Genomic DNA, 17941 nt, shown 5'->3' on the forward strand with positions numbered 1-17941 from the left:
GGAATCTCCTGCAGATTTCCAAAAGGATTCTTATGGCGTATCCTTTCCCATCAACGGATAGGTTACGATGAGAATCCTCCCCTTGGGTGGACAAAGCATTAACACGCTTATCCAAGAAGTTAGCCCTCCCGTCCCAGGATACGGCTACCCTCAAAGAGTCTGCTGACCGCAAACAGGAGATTACCCTGAAGTCCATTTATACACATTCAGGTACCTTACTCAGACCGGCAATTGCGTCGGCCTGGGTGTGTATGTGTAGTGCTGTAGCGGCATGGATGGATACCCTAGATAAGGATACTATTTTATTGCCCCTGGGGCATATAAGAGATGATGTCCTATATATGTGTGTATGCAAACTACAGGTGGTGCTGCATGGCTCACACCCTTTTGCTTGTCTTGTAGAGCAACTCTGGAGCTGTTACTGGGTCCAGCTTCTGCAAGAAATCAGCTTGAATGCTTCAGGGGCTGGGGCATGGTCAACATGAGCCCCACACTGATGGGGGTGTATAAAGCGATCTAGGGGTCATCCAAGCGCAACCCCACAAAGGCCGCCATGCCCTGCGTGACCATTTTCTCTTTTCATATGCAGACGAGGGTTGCAGCCAACTATACCCATTGCTTGGATGACATCACCATATGCGAATCCATCTGCTGCAGGCCTTCCCCCAGGAATGCTTGCACTAGTTGTTGCATTTGGTTTGTTGTTTGGGGGGTGCTTCAGTATTAGGCAGCCTTCTGCCCTCACACATTCGTCTGAAAATGTGTTCTCCCTGCAGTTGTTGTCCCCAGATGAGAGTTCCCTTGTGCTGCCTCAGTTGAATCTCCTTTACTTGACGGAGGTGTGCCTGAGCAGCGGCCCTCCCCAGCCCTATCTCAAATCATACTTATTTTGCTTAGGTGATACCATGGTCATGAAGATTGTTTTCCCAGGGTGAGGTTCATTCATTGCATTCTGGGTATGCTGACCTCTGTGATTTCCCCAAATGTGGGAATCTCGACTGCATAATTTGTGGTAGGGGGGGGACTGCATTTGTGCTTTCCCCTGGTTGGCTCTGGTATAATTTAGATCTCATTGTCTCAGGTCTCTCTCCAGCCTAGTTTGCTGTCTGTTTCCACTTCTCTTTTCTTGAGCCCCTCCCTTCTATGCCCTTGCGCACTATACTGACTTCTCCCGTCTGCTTACTTTGTGCCTTCCAACGCACAATGCGAACTACAGGTGGTGTTGCAGGGCCCACACCCTTTTTTTTGCCTTACAGAGCAGCTCTGGAGCTGTTACAGTGCCCAGCTGCTGCAAGAAATCAGCTTGAATGCTTCAGGGGCTGGGGCATGGCCAACATGAGCCCCACACCAAAGGAGGGTGGGGGGTGTTCAATGCGAACTAGGGGTCATCCAAGCGCCCCTTTTCTCTTTTCATATGCAGATGAGGGTTCCAGCCAACTTTGGCCCACTGCTTGGATGACATCACCGTATGCAAATCCGTCTGCTGCAGACCTTTCCCCAGGAATGCTTGTACTAGTTGTTGCATATGGTTTGATGTTTGAGGGTGCTTCAGTATTAGGCAGCCTTCTGCCCTCTCATTTTCTTCTGAAAAGATGTGGTCTCCCTGCAGTTGTTGTCCCCAGACAAAAGTTCCCTTGTGCTTCCTCAGTTGAATCTCCTTAACTTGACGGGGGTGTGCTCGAGCAGTCGCCCTCCACAGCCCTATCCCAACACATGCTTTTCTTGCGTATGAGATCTCTTGATCATAAAGATAGTTCTCACAGGGTGAGGTTCATCCATTACATTTTAAAGTAGGAAGGTACAAATTACATATTCAAATTACATATATGTGCTGGATTCAAATGTTTTCCCCCCTTCCTTTCTCAATTGTGCCCATCAGCAGCTATTCTAATGTTGCTGCCAATGGGTGTGACACATTCATTTCTTCTGTGGGGTACACTGGACTCCACAAGGATTCACATTGGGGTGTAGAGTAGGATCTTGATCTGAGGCACCAACAGGCTCAAAGCTTTTGACTGTTCCCAAGATGCTCAGCGCCCCCTGCTCTATAACCTCGCTTCCATGAACAGGGAGCTCAGTTTGTAGTTGGTGCCTTCAGTAGCAGGCCACTTAACAGGGGGCTGCCTCAGGCAGCCTATTCTTAGCTATTAATTTTGACAAGAAAAGAAGAACTTTTTTTATAAGAATCTACAAGGGCTGCAGCAGGTTAGGTCTAATAGACATCTTTACTGCAGCTCCATCACTCCCAGCGGCGCAGTATACTCCCGTGCCCTGGTTGCTGGGTCACTGCAGTGGAGGCTCCGGTTTCTTCCTAAGGTCAGTCACACACACACCGCCCTCCGGGATCACGAGGTCGCTGATGAAAGGGAGGTAAGGGACTTCTGTGCCCACACTATACCGTGATCCAGCGTGGCTGTAGGGAGTGGGCCATGTGCGCACTGGCGTGGACACTGATTACTGGGCAGCCGCTCCACTAGCCACCAGGGACAGTTAAGGAGCACAGCTCTGGGGGGGGTTTCTCTTATATTAACCCCATTTTGTACTACCCGCAGTGCATTGTGATAGGTAATAGAGCCTGATTCAGGTTGGATTGCAATCGCAATAAGCAATCCAACTGCATACGCATGCACCTGCATTTTCTGCGGCACCCCGCAGATAATGCGATCGCTTCTGACTGTCAATTGGTGCTGGGGGGGGGGGGGTCAGCAACAATCCATTTCCAAGTCGGAGATGGAGCGGTGCATGGGCAGGGCTACAAAATGGGGTCGGCAACGGAGAAACAGGAGGCGTGGTCAGAGCTGCTGCATGACATCACATGCAGCAGCTGCGATCACAAAAATGGTGGCGGCTTCCTGCGCACACATACAGTCTGCACCAACAGGAGGCTAACCCATTTTTTATGATCACGCTGAACTGCACTGAGACTGCAATTTCAGCGTGGTCAAGAAGGGAGGCGGCATGCTGGGTGGCCCCAGCATGCGAACCAAAGGATTGCAAATTCTGTTACTTAGCAGAATTTGCAATCCTTACTGAATTAGGCCCATTGATTACAAAATGTATTTGTAAATATTTGAAGTTTTTCTTCAGGGACTAACACAAAAGATGCTTGGGGCTACTAACACATGGGTAAGCCACGTAAAGCTTCCCATGGGTCAGTGGCATCACAACGGGGTTGCGGCCCACACCCGAGTGTCACCCGCCAAGGGGGGTGACACCAAAGTGCCGGCTCCTCTTCAGTGACAGAATATGGGTGTTTCACTGTAACATTACGTGCAACACCCAGTTTCTGTCACTGTGCAGGAGCCAGCACCACTCACACACTAGTCCCCGGGTGCAGCACTCAACCCCCGGGATACCCGGAGCAACAAAATGGAGATTCAGGAAAACAGGCCACACCCCTACCTATGAGACCATGCCTCCTTTTTACCATTGCGCTGCTTATCTGCGCGCACTGCATTACAATCTCCCTCGCTGCCTCTCTGGGTGTCACCAATGATAGTGACACCTTTGCCATGCTTGTAGCAGCTGGTCCTAATATCTACGCCTCCAGCCCTGAGTGTTTGCCCTTGTGACTTGTTGATCATCATAGCAAAGCAGATTCTTACAGAAAACTGCAGGGGCTTAGATTGAAAAGAAAAACATTGACGAACCATCATTTCAGCAACAGGGTCTGCCACACGGCTGACTGAAATGACTGGTTGGTTTGGGCCCCCACCAAAAAAGAAGCAATCAATCTCTCCTTGCACAAACTGGCTCTACAGAGGCAAGATGTCCACCTCATCATCCTCCGATTCCTCACCCCTTTCACTGTGTACATCGCCCCCCTCACATATTATTAATTCGTCCCCACTGGAATCCACCATCTCAGATCCCTGTTTACTTTCTGGAGGCAATTGCTGGTAAATGTCTCCACGGAGGAATTGATTATAATTCATTTTGATGATCATCATCTTCTCCACATTTTCTGGAAGTAACCTCGTACGCCGATTGCTGACAAGGTGAGCGGCTGCACTAAACACTCTTTTGGAGTACACACTGGAGGGAGGGCAACTTAGATAGAATAAAGCCAGTTTGTGCAAGGGCCTCCAAATTGCCTCTTTTTCCTGCCAGTATACATACGGACTGTCTGACGTGCCTTCCTGGATGCGGTCACTCATATAATCCTCCACCATTCTTTCAAAGGTGACAGAATCATATGTAGTGACAGTAGACGACATGTCAGTAATCGTTGCCAGGTCCTTCAGTCCGGACCAGATGTCAGCACTCACTCCAAACTGCCCTGCATCACCGCCAGCGGGTGGGCTCGGAATTCTTAGCCTTTTCCTTGCACCCCCAGTTGCGGGAGAATGTGAAGGAGGAGCTGTTGACGGGTCACGTTCCGCTTGACTTGACAATTTTCTCACCAGCAGGTCTTTGAACCTCTGCAGACTTGTGTCTGCCGGAAAGAGAGATACAATGTAGGTTTTAAATCTAGGATCGAGCACGGTGGCCAAAATGTATTGCTCTGATTTCAACAGATTGAATCCTGGTTAAGCGAATTAAGGGCTCCATCCACAAGTCCCACATGCCTAGCGGAATCGCTCTGTTTTAGCTCCTCCTTCAATGTCTCCAGCTTCTTCTGCAAAAGCCTGATGAGGGGAATGACCTGACTCAGGCTGGCAGTGTCTGAACTGACTTCACGTGTGGCAAGTTCAAAGGGTTGCAGAACCTTACACAACGTTGAAATCATTCTCCACTGCGCTTGAGTCAGGTGCATTCCCCCTCCTTTGTCTATATCGTGGGTAGATGTATAGGCTTGAATGGCCTTTTGCTGCTCCTCCATCCTCTGAAGCATATAGAGGGTTGAATTCCACCTCGTTACCACCTCTTGCTTCAGAGGATGGCAGGGCAGGTTCAGGAATGTTTGGAGGTGCTCCAGTCTTCGGCACGCGGTGGCTGAATGCAGAAAGTGGCCCGCAATTCTTCGGGCCACCGACAGCATCTCTTGCACGCCCCTGTCGTTTTTTTAAATAATTCTGTACCACCAAATTCAATGTATGTGCAAAACATGGGACGTGCTGGAATTTGCCCAGATGTAATGCACGCACAATATTGGTGGCATTGTCCGATGTCACAAATCCCCAGGAGAGTCCAATTGGGGTAAGCCATTCTGCGATGATGTTCCTCAGTTTCCGTAAGAGGTTGTCAGCTGTGTGCCTCTTATGGAAAGCGGTGATACAAAGCGTAGTCTGCCTAGGAACGAGTTGGCATTTGCGAGATGCTGCTACTGGTGCCGCCGCTGCTGTTCTTGCTGCGGGAGGCAATAGATATACCCAGTGGGCTGTCACAGTCATATAGTCCTGAGTCTGCCCTGCTCCACTTAACCACGGACATGTCGACTAGTGGACCTTGGGTACAACTGCATTTTTTAGGACACTGGTGACTCTTTTTCTGAGGTCTGTGTACATTTTCGGTATCGCCTGCCTAGAGAAATGGAACCTAGATGGCATTTGGTACCGGGGACACAGTACCTCAATCAAGTCTCTAGTTGCCTCTGAATTAACGATGGATACCGGAACCACGTTTCTCACCACCCAGGCTGACAAGACCTGAGTTATCCGCTTTGCAGCAGGATGACTGCTGTGATATTTCATCTTCCTCGCAAAGGACTGTTGGACAGTCAATTGCCTACTGGAAGTAGTACAAGTGGTCTTCCGACTTCCCCTCTGGGATGACGATCGACTCCCAGCAGCAACAACAGCAGCGCCAGCAGCAGTAGGCGTTACACTCAAGGATGCATCGGAGGAATCCCAGGCAGGAGAGGACTCGTCAGACTTGCCAGTGACATGGCCTGCAGGTCTATTGGCTTTCCTGTCTAAGGAGGAAATTGACACTGAGGGAGTTGGTGGTGTGGTTTGCAGGAGCTTGGTTACAAGAGGAAGGGATTTAGTGGTCAGTGGACTGCTTCCGCTGTCATCCAAAGTTTTTGAACTTGTCACTGACTTATGATTAATGCGCTGCAGGTGACGTATAAGGGAGGATGTTCTGAGGTGGTTAACGTCCTTACCCCTACTTATTACAGCTTGACAAAGGCAACACACGGCTTGACACCTGTTGTCCGCATTTGTGTACAGGATGCATACTGTCAAAGTCAGAAAAATATCACTATGCACACTGCCATATTTGCACCTCATGCGAGCTCCCGCTGCGCGTGCAAGAGCTCTCCCGTGCGTGCGCATACTCGCCTTCGCGTGCACCCGCAGGCGCACGATATGCGGATTTACGGTAGAGTTTGTATGCGTCTAGCGGGCGACTCAATCAATATATATTTTAACCATATAATGTATTTTGTAGATCATGGTCCCTTTGATAGATTCTGAAAGTTTAGTTAATATAGCATGTTCATGGACATAGAGATCCCTCTTTGTTTGGTACGAAGGGTCAGACATGAGTCATACAGTGGTGTTTAGTATCCATCGGAAGAGTATTTAATTAGCAATATTCCGGTGTTGGTTTGAAGCGGATTAATCGCTCGTGCGAATAGTTATGGACATAAGAAGTTTATGTACTTTTACTATTATTTGCACTTACTTATCCATGCGGCGGAAAACCTAGTTTCCCACCCACCTGAGCAGTTGGAAATAGTCACAGCCCACCTGTATGAATCAACCTATGACCTTTTGTTATAATGCGAAGACGAATTCCTGTGTCCAATGAACAATGAGATTGTAGGGACCATTGAATTGTATTGTGTGTGGGGCATAAATAGACAAGCCGATCATATCCAGCTCTCACTCTTCAACGGTTCTCATTGCTGATAATCGGGAGCTGGATATCCAGAGGCGCATGCGATCGTTCCCCTTTGTGCGTAAGTTTTCTCCGCAATCATATTGTCTTTCTTGTTATTCTGAGCCATATCTCTCTCTCTCTCTCTCTCTCTCTCTCTCTCTCTCTCTCTCTCTCTCTCTCTCTCTCTTCTCTTATATAGTTATTGTACTGATATTGTATTTCATGTGTAGTTATCTGGTTAGGTAGTCTATGTTATATTGGTAGTGTATGACTTGTATTGTATTATTCTTTTGAACGTTCATCCATTTCCTTAAAAGGCGTTAGACCCTTAGACCGGAATTGTGTGTTCATTATATTGCAGTGGATAATAGGAGCGTCTCTATCGCTCAAACAGCTTTAGTGTAAACCCGCTTACACAGTGTTGCATTCTCATCTTATCACTACACCAAGGTTTACTGTATAATACACTGTTTTATGGTATAGTTATAAAGGTTTAACATTGTGAGCGTCTGCGCCGCTGGTGATCTCCTCGTGGTCCCGAGCGTCCGCTACGCTATAGCGAATCATTACGTTAGTCGGCAGCCAATAGCGTGCCTGCCTGTGATCACTTGGCAGTGAGCGAACGTGGCGCTTGAGCGTCTCGACTACGGCTAAGCGATTGTTACGCAACGTGCGTACCCTTACGGTATTCCATACGTTAATAGCGTACAGTGTTCTTAGACCTCTTAAAGGGTTTTAAGTAAGATAAATATTTAGCTTTATCAATTGGCGGCTCGTCCGTCCTTCACATATCTCTGCTAGGTAATTCCAGCAGACATTATCCATCAGCAAAGGGCGGGAGATCATATTCCTCGCAGTGCTGTCTGGATAAGCGTCTGCTTCGCTTAGTAAAGGGTGCTGAGGGAATCCGGAACCGGAGGTAAGAACAACACGCTAGTGTCTTTTAAAACTGTTTATTTCTATCTTGCGTACGCACACACGCATATCTGCATTTCTTTTCATTCGTGTATTTTCATATATCACTCTCCTGTTTGCCATTTTATAATTGATAAACGTGCTAAGAGAGATTTGTCGCTATTTCATAGTTAAAGTGTAAAAGTAATACATTAAGGGATAAATTGCAAAGCACGCACGCAGCTCTGCCTAAAGATACAAGGAGAGATTGGTGTGGTGCTCGGTAGATGATCAAGGATCATCTACATTGTTTAACGTGTTAGTTGTGTTACGGTGGATATCTGCATTGCGTACACGTGTCTCTAACAAAAGGCTGAGACTCGCGCACGCAACTCAAAGGCCGACGCACGCAGCGTATATTACGCAACGGAGTGTCCGGGTACGCCCACGTAACTCAAATCACACGATAAGTGTTATTTTAGCAGGCGAAGAGGTGGCAACGCGATAAATAGCGCAAGTCTATTTCAGTGTCCGAAATTTAAGCTAATAGATACTTCTCCAATTTACAACACATCTGGTCTAAAGGAAAGAAATTTCTGCGCAGAAATAGAAACAAAAGTGTACATGTGGTGAGTGAGTGTTTGCAATTATATAAGTTTTTACAATTTTGGGGATTGAACCACAGAAATCATTGAGTTCTCGTGAAGTACATACGTGTAAGTGACATACATGGTGGCTAGGGAGGCATCCCTTGTTAAACATATAAAGAGCATTAGAGTGTAGCAGACCAGGAGGTCATACTGTAGCAGACCAGGAGGTCAGACCAGGAGGTCGCATAACAGACCAGGAGGTCCAAGTACAGCAGACAAGGAAGTCCGCTATAGAGTCAAGTAGCCCAACACCAAGAAGGGTTGGGGCGGAACCCATATAGGCCATAAAGCTCATGCTGAAGGAATTCGCAGCCGCAATTTTCGATTCCACTGGTCGCTCTGCACATAAGATTAGTTGCTTATGTGCAGACTGATTGTACCGCACGTAATTGTGTGCATTAGTTAATCTGACCAGTACCATTTGTGTACAAAACGGGTCATAAACACTATTTGTACATTCTGACGTGATTTGTGTAATTTTTTATTTTCTAAAGGGAGGTTCGCTGGTCACTCAGGAACTATCCAACAACCGATACTTGCTGGGAAACACGCCCCAGTAAATAAAGGTTCACAGGGGCCCTAGGTTGGGTACAACAGCTCTGGATACAGTGATTGCAGTACTGGCCAACGTGGGCGAGGAGTGAGTGGAGTACTCGGTAAACTTCGCCGCCGGCCTGCCCCGGACATCTTGGTTTTTGTAAGGGTTCGCTGAAGAAAAGCAACACCTGCAAGTTATGGGGGCCAGTTGTTCAGGTAGGGGGCGATCAACCTCGGTTCGGGTTGATTTAGTAAACCGACCAATCGGGTCGGCAAGGTATGTAATGTGTGAAAAATACGGTTCACACACAGAGGTTTTATGTGATGAATGGGAGAGAATGACGGTACATGACGGGGAGAAGTTCCCAAGAGTAGGCAGCTTTAGCCCAGAAGTGTTACAAAATCTAAGGAGAAGGATAGGTCTTATTAAACCAGCAAAGAGACGGATCAAACATTATGATTGTTTAAAATTATGGCAACAGGAAAGTGAAATGCAAAGAGAGTTAACTGACATATCTGACTCTCATCTTGGGAGGAGAGATATGGCAATGGAGAGGATTATGGTTGCGGAGAAAGGCACAATGTTGAACAATAAAAACGCACTTAGCAACTGTATTATAGATGATAAGAATAAGTGTAATAAACATAACAATGATAATTGTAATACTGTTAAATGTACAACTATTAACCCGTGCAAGTCGCACCCCATGTCAAACTTCCCTCAGGAATACAAACAAGAAAGTGAGCCCAGCACGATGTCGGCACCTCTTCCAGCAGCCATCACACAAGACATCCAGGTGGACGCGACCAAATCGGTAAAGGCAATAATCAAACCCCCTAACGGAGGGTCAGGTGAGGTCGTGTCCACAGGTACGTACAATGTTTTATATCACGCACAAACAAATGTACCCCATACTGAAAGACCAAAACAAGGTGATGTAATTGAGTTTAGTCCTGTCAGGGTGATCACAGTCCCCAATGGGAAGACTGATGATCAGGGAACCATTCCCGTCCAGGACAGTGCAATGCGCTGTCCCTGGTCCCGGACCGAATTGAGATCAATCATGTCTGAATTTCCTAATCCTAGGAAAAATCTAGTCGCATGTCAAAGGTTCATTAAAGAACTAGGAAACTCAACAGAACCCACCAACAAAGATTGGCGGACAGTGCTGAGGGCATGTTTGCCCTCCAGTGTTGACCCTGCGAAATTTATTGCTGATTGTAAATTAGACACGGAAGTACCTCAAACGGAGGAACACAATCAGGAATGTATTAAGCAGATTAACCGACAGTTGGAGGTATATTTCCCTGCCGTTGTCAAGTGGAATGAAATTTTCTCCATAAGACAAAACGAAAGGGAAAGTATTTCCAATTATTTCAATTGAGCACTGCAAGTAATGGCTAGGAACACTGGGATCACAGACATCAAAACATGCGCACAGCATAGAGAAATAGCGGTTAAGGTATTAATGAATGGTTTAAAGGAGGTATTGAGAACAAGGGTACAGACCACCAACCCAAACTGGAGAAATATCTCGGTGGCCGCATTAAGAGAGGCCGCTATTGATCATGATCGAAATATCACCAGACACAGGGAGTCACAAAGTGATAAGTTAATGGCCGCAAGTATACAGGCCCTAACCACAAGACCACTCCAGCATAAGCCCCAAACCCCTGCGAGAAATTCAAATGTGGAAGTCTGTTACAATTGCCAGAAGGAAGGTCATTTTGCAAGAGATTGTAGATCAGGAAGTAGACAAAAGTCACATCAGCCCCCTAGACAACGACATAATCATGGTATCCAAAGAATCAGGGAAGTACAGGGAAAACGGTTGATGGTGATGAGCATCCGAGCGTTTGAGGAGGCATCAAATCAACCAAGACCTCAGGTCACTGACACTTGGAGGAAGCCCAGGGTTTGTGATCTTTGCAAAAGAGAAGGGCATTATGCCAGTAACTGCAACAGCCCACATAAAGTCAGACCCCCTAGACATGAATATGAGCATGAATATGACACACCAAATTATAAAAGGTGATCATTAGGACTGATGGTAAGCCTGAGGTTATAGTTAATAAATTGGGAGGTCATTCCCTGAAGACACAGGAATGACCGGGTGAAACGTTGTAAATGTATCTGTGGAATGTTTCTTTTTCTCTCCCCATCTCTGACGATTATTGGTAGGACTCAAACATTGCATGTCTGCTTGGTCTTTGCAGAAGTCTACCAAACCCCAGCATGACCTATCCGCATCAATGTATCCTGGCCAGATACAGAGGGTGGAGTATGGAGGTGCTGGGGGGAGGGACTGCGCAAGGAAACCATTGGACATGTAGATATGACAGCCTGATGATCTGAAAATGTTTTAAAATGTTTGAAATTTTTTTTTTCCTGTTGTTGTTTATTGATGTGTTATGTTATATATATATATATATATATATATATATATATAGATAAATTGTTCTCTCTCTCTTTTTGTTTTTTTTTGTTTTCTCTCTTCTCACTCATGTTTTCATGTTTTAAAGATGGTATGTCACACATCAGTTAGACAAATGGTAATGCAAGATTTTTGCTCCTTACAGAAAGATCGCTGATTTGGAAGGAATATTGTATCACCAGAATGTTCGGTTGGAAGACTGAGAGACAGCACCTTTGAGATGACAGCAGAACAAGAAGAACAACAAGACTAGAGAACTAATTATCGTAACAAGTTTCTCTCCCCCTCAAACTGTTTTTCTGTACCCCCATTACAAATTTCTCCTTTTCTCCTCCTGTAAGATGGACTTGCCCCAAGAGACTGTGATACGGATTTTCCTGTTGACCATGATGTTGACCAGAGCAGTCTGTTCCGGCGAGAGTACCAGTGAGGTCGAGAAAGGATCCAGAAAGGTTCTGATGACTGAGACGGAGGTGTAAATTTCCAATAGCAACACAACGACCAAGCAAAGGCGAGTACCGGAAACGATCTAGCAGCCATGTTATTTGTAAATATTGTGAAGGATTGTTAGCTGAAGAAAACTGTATCTGTAGGCATTGTGACAATATAATTGAGGATGGGTGCATCAAGAAATGCCAATCCAGTTTTAATATCCACATGGACCGGCATCCATTGAGTGACTATCACTCCTTAGTGGGTAATGTGTTAAATCAGACAGATTGTTGGGTATGCTCTCAAGTACCTCAAGGCCATAGTAAATCAGGCTTAGTACCGTTTCCTTTAACGATAGGGGAGGTACTTGAGCTAAGTGGTGGGAGGCCGGTGGACAGGAGGTTTAATATCTCCAGTCCTCCTAGTTTGAAGCTCCACCAATATCATGTGGATAGATCCCTAATATGTTTTAACATTTCCAATCCCCGAAAGCCGGGAAATTGGGAAGTGTCATGGAGTAACCAAACCATGACCTTTTCATATAGAGCAGATAGAATGCCGACAGATACAGAGCTTATACGCCACATAGCCAGTAGAGAAAAATCTTTCCGATATAGGTATACCCTAGGAAGTAGGATTATGAGAGTTGGAGAGGTATCACCAGGATACTGTGCACATATCGTACAAACTGATACGTGTACTAGACAGATGGGAGAATTAGGGTTAGGAGATTTCACATGGAAGATGTGTAATATGGTTATGTCCTATTCCGTCCCATATGTTCTCCCCGATGATGCATATTTCATATGCGGGAGGAAGGCGTATAAGTGGCTTGCCCCAAACTCTGAAGGATTGTGTTATATTGGAAAAGTACTGCCTGAGGTAATGACTGTATCACATGCCAAAATGAAAGATATACACCGTGTTGCCCAAGCTCCTTATACTCACACTCATTACGAACACGTAGTTAAACGGCACCTGATAGAAAGAACAGAGCATCCGGCCTCTGACATGATCCATGAATCCACCGGGATTCAGGTTCTACTCGCGTTAGACATCACTCGCACCGCCAGAGGCGTGCTGAATTATAAATACATATCTGCGCTCGCAAATTTGTTAGACAATATCACAGAAATGTATGATGACACTTTTAGGTATACTGGAAGAGAGCTTCAAGCTTATAAAACAGAACTGGTTCAGCATAGAATGGTTCTCAATTATCTCACGGCAGTGACAGGTGGATATTGTGTCACACTGGCAACTCAGTACGGCGTGAAATGCTGCACATATATAACGAATAGTACCGAGGATCCGGTCGAGGTCATAGACCAAAAGATGGACGACATTCTCCAATTAAAGTGGGAATTTCGCAGGAGACACAATCTCACCCTTGCTGCTGTGGGTAATGAGCTGACTGGTTGGGTGTCATGGTTGAACCCGTGAAATTGGTTCTCTGGTTTAGGAGAATGGGCTCAAGGAGTCATAATGGATGTAGGGAAGTTTCTCCTATGTATCTTAGGTGTTGTCATATCGATTGGCTTGATATTTAGATGCGGTCAGGCTTTAACGAAGTGTAAACGAAGTACTAGGGTGATGAGTTTAAGGAGTGAGGAAATTGTAATTCCAATGGATTTGATATATGACCCAACGGTAGAGACAATGATGTGATGAAAATGCGATTATACGGTCCGTTTCTTTCACCTGTTTTTCCGTTTTCTCCAAGGTAAAAAGACCCACTTGGACGAGGAATTTGATGACCCTGTATACAGACAACTGATGGATTAAAGAAGAAGTTTTGACAACCTTATACACAGATATTTGATGAACTATGCCATAGACCCCCAGTTTCCCTAGAAATTTTAAAATTACGCTAGCCCAACACTTTTGTAAGTCTATGGACATTGACAAAGCTTTTGCTCACACCTAATGGCAAAAGCCCAAAGAAGACTGCATTCAACAGACACCGAACAAGACTTCAACCGACAAATGTTTATTAACCTGACATAGAATACCACTGCATTTACCATAATTGTGTCTTATCTTCATCTCTACAACCTTCAGGTAATGACACACATAGTCGATAGGGAATACCAGCACAGATATCAGCAATCACATATTCCCCCATTCATGTATCATCAACTAAAATGTGCTTCCCCATTTTGTACAACCACAGCCGAAAAGAGCTCGGTAGAGTTTGGCAGCCCATCCACAGACCCTTAATACGGGATAAGAAGGAATTCAAATGTATACTTCGCAATACCTCGAAGCTTGATTTAAAACACGTACGGCACGATGATACATGACCCCCCCCAAACATGGATTCATACACACATGCTTCTGCTATCTCACTAGGTCATACCCTTTTCCTACCTTCTCCTCTCCTCCCTTACCCAATCATGGAAATGTATTTACACTTGACATATATTTTTCTCGTTTTGAAATGTTTTAGGAAGTGGCAGTTATTGTTGACTGCCAAAGGGTGGACTGTCAAAGTCAGAAAAATATCACTATGCACACTGCCATATTTGCACCTCATGCGAGCTCCCGCTGCGCGTGCAAGAGCTCTCCCGTGCGTGCGCATACTCGCCTTCGCGTGCACCCGCAGGCGCACGATATGCGGATTTACGGTAGAGTTTGTATGCGTCTAGCGGGCGACTCAATCAATATATATTTTAACCATATAATGTATTTTGTAGATCATGGTCCCTTTGATAGATTCTGAAAGTTTAGTTAATATAGCATGTTCATGGACATAGAGATCCCTCTTTGTTTGGTACGAAGGGTCAGACATGAGTCATACAGTGGTGTTTAGTATCCATCGGAAGAGTATTTAATTAGCAATATTCCGGTGTTGGTTTGAAGCGGATTAATCGCTCGTGCGAATAGTTATGGACATAAGAAGTTTATGTACTTTTACTATTATTTGCACTTACTTATCCATGCGGCGGGAAACCTAGTTTCCCACCCACCTGAGCAGTTGGAAATAGTCACAGCCCACCTGTATGAATCAACCTATGACCTTTTGTTATAATGCGAAGACGAATTCCTGTGTCCAATGAACAATGAGATTGTAGGGACCATTGAATTGTATTGTGTGTGGGGCATAAATAGATAAGCCGATCATATCCAGCTCTCACTCTTCAACGGTTCTCATTGCTGATAATCGGGAGCTGGATATCCAGAGGCGCATGCGATCGTTCCCCTTTGTGCGTAAGTTTTCTCCGCAATCATATTGTCTTTCTTGTTATTCTGAGCCATATCTCACTCTCTCTTCTCTTTCTCTCTTGTTTCTCTTATATAGTTATTGTACTGATATTGTATTTCATGTGTAGTTATCTGGTTAGGTAGTCTATGTTATATTGGTAGTGTATGACTTGTATTGTATTATTCTTTTGAACGTTCATCCATTTCCTTAAAAGGCGTTAGACCCGTAGACCGGAATTGTGTGTTCATTATATTGCAGTGGATAATAGGAGCGTCTCTATCGCTCAAACAGCTTTAGTGTAAACCCGCTTACACAGTGTTGCATTCTCATCTTATTACTACACCAAGGTTTACTGTATAATACACTGTTTTATGGTATAGTTATAAAGGTTTAACATTGTGAGCGTCTGCGCCGCTGGTGATCTCCTCGTGGTCCCGAGCGTCCGCTACGCTATAGCGAATCATTACGTTAGTCGGCAGCCAATAGCGTGCCTGCCTGTGATCACTTGGCCGTGAGCGAACGTGGCGCTTGAGCGTCTCGACTACGGCTAAGCGATTGTTACGCAACGTGCGTACCCTTACGGTATTCCATACGTTAATAGCATACAGTGTTCTTAGACCTCTTAAAGGGTTTTAAGTAAGATAAATATTTAGCTTTATCAATACCTTCATGTCCCCATTTATCCATCTCATCAGGCGTACCTCAGATTTGCGGTACAGGACTGTCATTGCCAATTTCAGACGTTGCTGTTTGGTCTCTCCACGGCCCAGAGAATTGTCACCAAGGTAATGGTGGAAATGATGGTTCTCCTGCGTAAGCAAGGTGTCACAATTATCCCGTACTTGAGCGATCTCATAAAAGCGAGATCAAGAGAGCAGTTGCTGAACAGCGTATCACTTTCACTGAAAGTGTTACAGCAACACGGCTGGATTTTCAATATCCCAAAGTCGCAGTTGGTTTCTACGACTCGTCTGTCTTTCTTGGGCATGATTCTGGACACAGACCAGAAGAGAGTTTATCTCCCGATAGGAAAGGCCCAGGAACTCATGACTCTTGTCAGGAACCTATTGAAACCAAAACTTGTGTCAGTGCATTACTGCACTCGAGTCCTGGGAAAGATGGTGGCATCATACGAAGCCATTCCATTCGGCAGGTTCCATGCGAGGACTTTCCAATGGGACCTACTGGACAAGTGGTCTGGGTCACATTTGCAGATGCATTGGTTGATCACCCTGTCCCCCAGGGTCAGGGTATCACTCCTGTGGTGGCTGCAGAGTGCTCACCTTCTCGAGTGATGCAGATTCGGCATTCAGGACTGGATCCTGGTGACCACAGAGGCAAGCCTCCAAGGTTGGGGAGCAGTCACACAGGGAAGAAATATCCAAGGTCTTTGGTCAAGTCAAGAGACTTGTCTTCACATCAACATCCTGAAACTAGGGGCCATATACAATGCCCTACGTCAAGCGGAGACCTTACTTCGCGACCAACCGGTTCTGATCCAGTCAGACAACGTCACCGCAGTGGCTCATGTAAACCGCCAAGGCGGCACAAGGAGCAGAGTGGCGATGGCACAAGCCACCAGAATTCTTCGCTGGGTGGAGAATCACGCAAGCGCACTGTCAGCAGTGTTCATTCTTTGAGTGGACAACTGGGAAGCAGACTTCCTCAGCAGACACGACCTACATCCGGGAGAGTGGGGACTTCATCAGGAAGTCTTTGCACAGATTACAAGTCGTGGGAACTGCCACAGATAGACATGATGGCGTCCCGGCTCAACAAAAAGCTACAGAGGTATTGCGCAAGGTCAAAAGACCCTCAGGCAGTAGCTGTAGACACCCTAGTGACACCGTGGGTGTTCCGGCCGGTCTATGTATTTCCTCCTCTTCCTCTCATACCCAAGGTGTTAAGGATAATAAGACAAAGAGGAGTGAGAACAATCCTCATTGTTCCAGATTGGCCACGGAGGACCTGGTATCCGGATCTGCAGGAAATGCTCACAGAAGATCCGTGGCCTCTTCCTCTAAGACAGGACCTGTTGCATCAGGGGCCCTGTCTGTTCCAAGACTTACCGCGGCTGCGTTTGACGGCATGGCGGTTGAATGCCGGATCCTAGCAGTGAAAGGCATTCCGGTTGAGGTCATCCCTACGCTGATAAAGGCTAGGAAGGATGTAACGTCAAAACATTACACCGTATATGGCGAAATTATGTTTCTTGGTGTGAGGCCAGGAATGCTCCTACGGAAGAATTCCATCTGGGCCGTTTCCTTCACTTCCTACAAACTGGAGTGAATTTGGGCCTAAGATTAGGCTCTATTAAGGTCCAGATTTCGGCCTTATCCATTTTCTTTCAAAAAGAATTGGTTTCTCTTCCAGAAGTTCAGACTTTTGTAAAAGGAGTGCTGCATATTCAGCCTCCTTTTGTGCCTCCGGTGGCACCTTAACGTGGTATTAAGTTTTCTAAAATCACACTGGTTTGAACCACTTAAAACGGTGGAGTTAACATGACCACCTTCCATGTGAGATATTTTATTAGCCTTGGCTTCGGCTAGGCGAGTGTCGGAATTAGCGGCTTTGTCACATAAAAGCCCATATTTGGTGTACCATGTGGATAGAGCGGAATTGCGGACCCGTCCTCAATTCCTACCAAAAGTGGTCTCATCTTTTCATATGAACCAACCTATTGTGGTGCCTTTGGCTACGCGTGACTTGGAGGATTCCGAGTTACTTGATGGGGTCAGGGCTTTGAAAATTTACGTGGCCAGGACGGCTAGAGTCAGGAAAACTGAAGCGCTGTTTGTCCTGTATGCAACCAACAAGATTGGTGCCCCTGCTTCAAAGCAGGCTATTGCTCGCTGGATTTGTAACACGATTCAGCAAGCGCATTCTATGGCTGGATTGCAGTTACCGAAATCGGTCTAGGCCCATTCCACGAGGAAAGTGGGCTCTTCTTGGGCGGCTGCCCAAGGGGTCTCGGCACTACAGCTGTGTCGAACTGCTACTTGGTCAGGTTCAAACACCTT

General features: G+C 46.0%; 1 non-coding gene across 1 annotated transcript; it reads left to right on the plus strand.

Annotated features, from left to right (window-relative positions):
* Nucleotides 1-880: 880 nt before the first annotated feature.
* On the plus strand, nt 881-1045 carry LOC134950617 (U1 spliceosomal RNA). Its single transcript, XR_010183505.1, has one exon. It is a non-coding gene; the product is annotated as a U1 spliceosomal RNA (small nuclear RNA).
* The last annotated feature ends 16896 nt before the right edge of the window (nt 1046-17941 follow it).

The sequence above is a fragment of the Pseudophryne corroboree genome, chromosome 8, assembly GCF_028390025.1.
Source record: "Pseudophryne corroboree isolate aPseCor3 chromosome 8, aPseCor3.hap2, whole genome shotgun sequence".
In the NCBI taxonomy this organism is placed as follows: Eukaryota; Metazoa; Chordata; class Amphibia; order Anura; family Myobatrachidae; genus Pseudophryne; species Pseudophryne corroboree.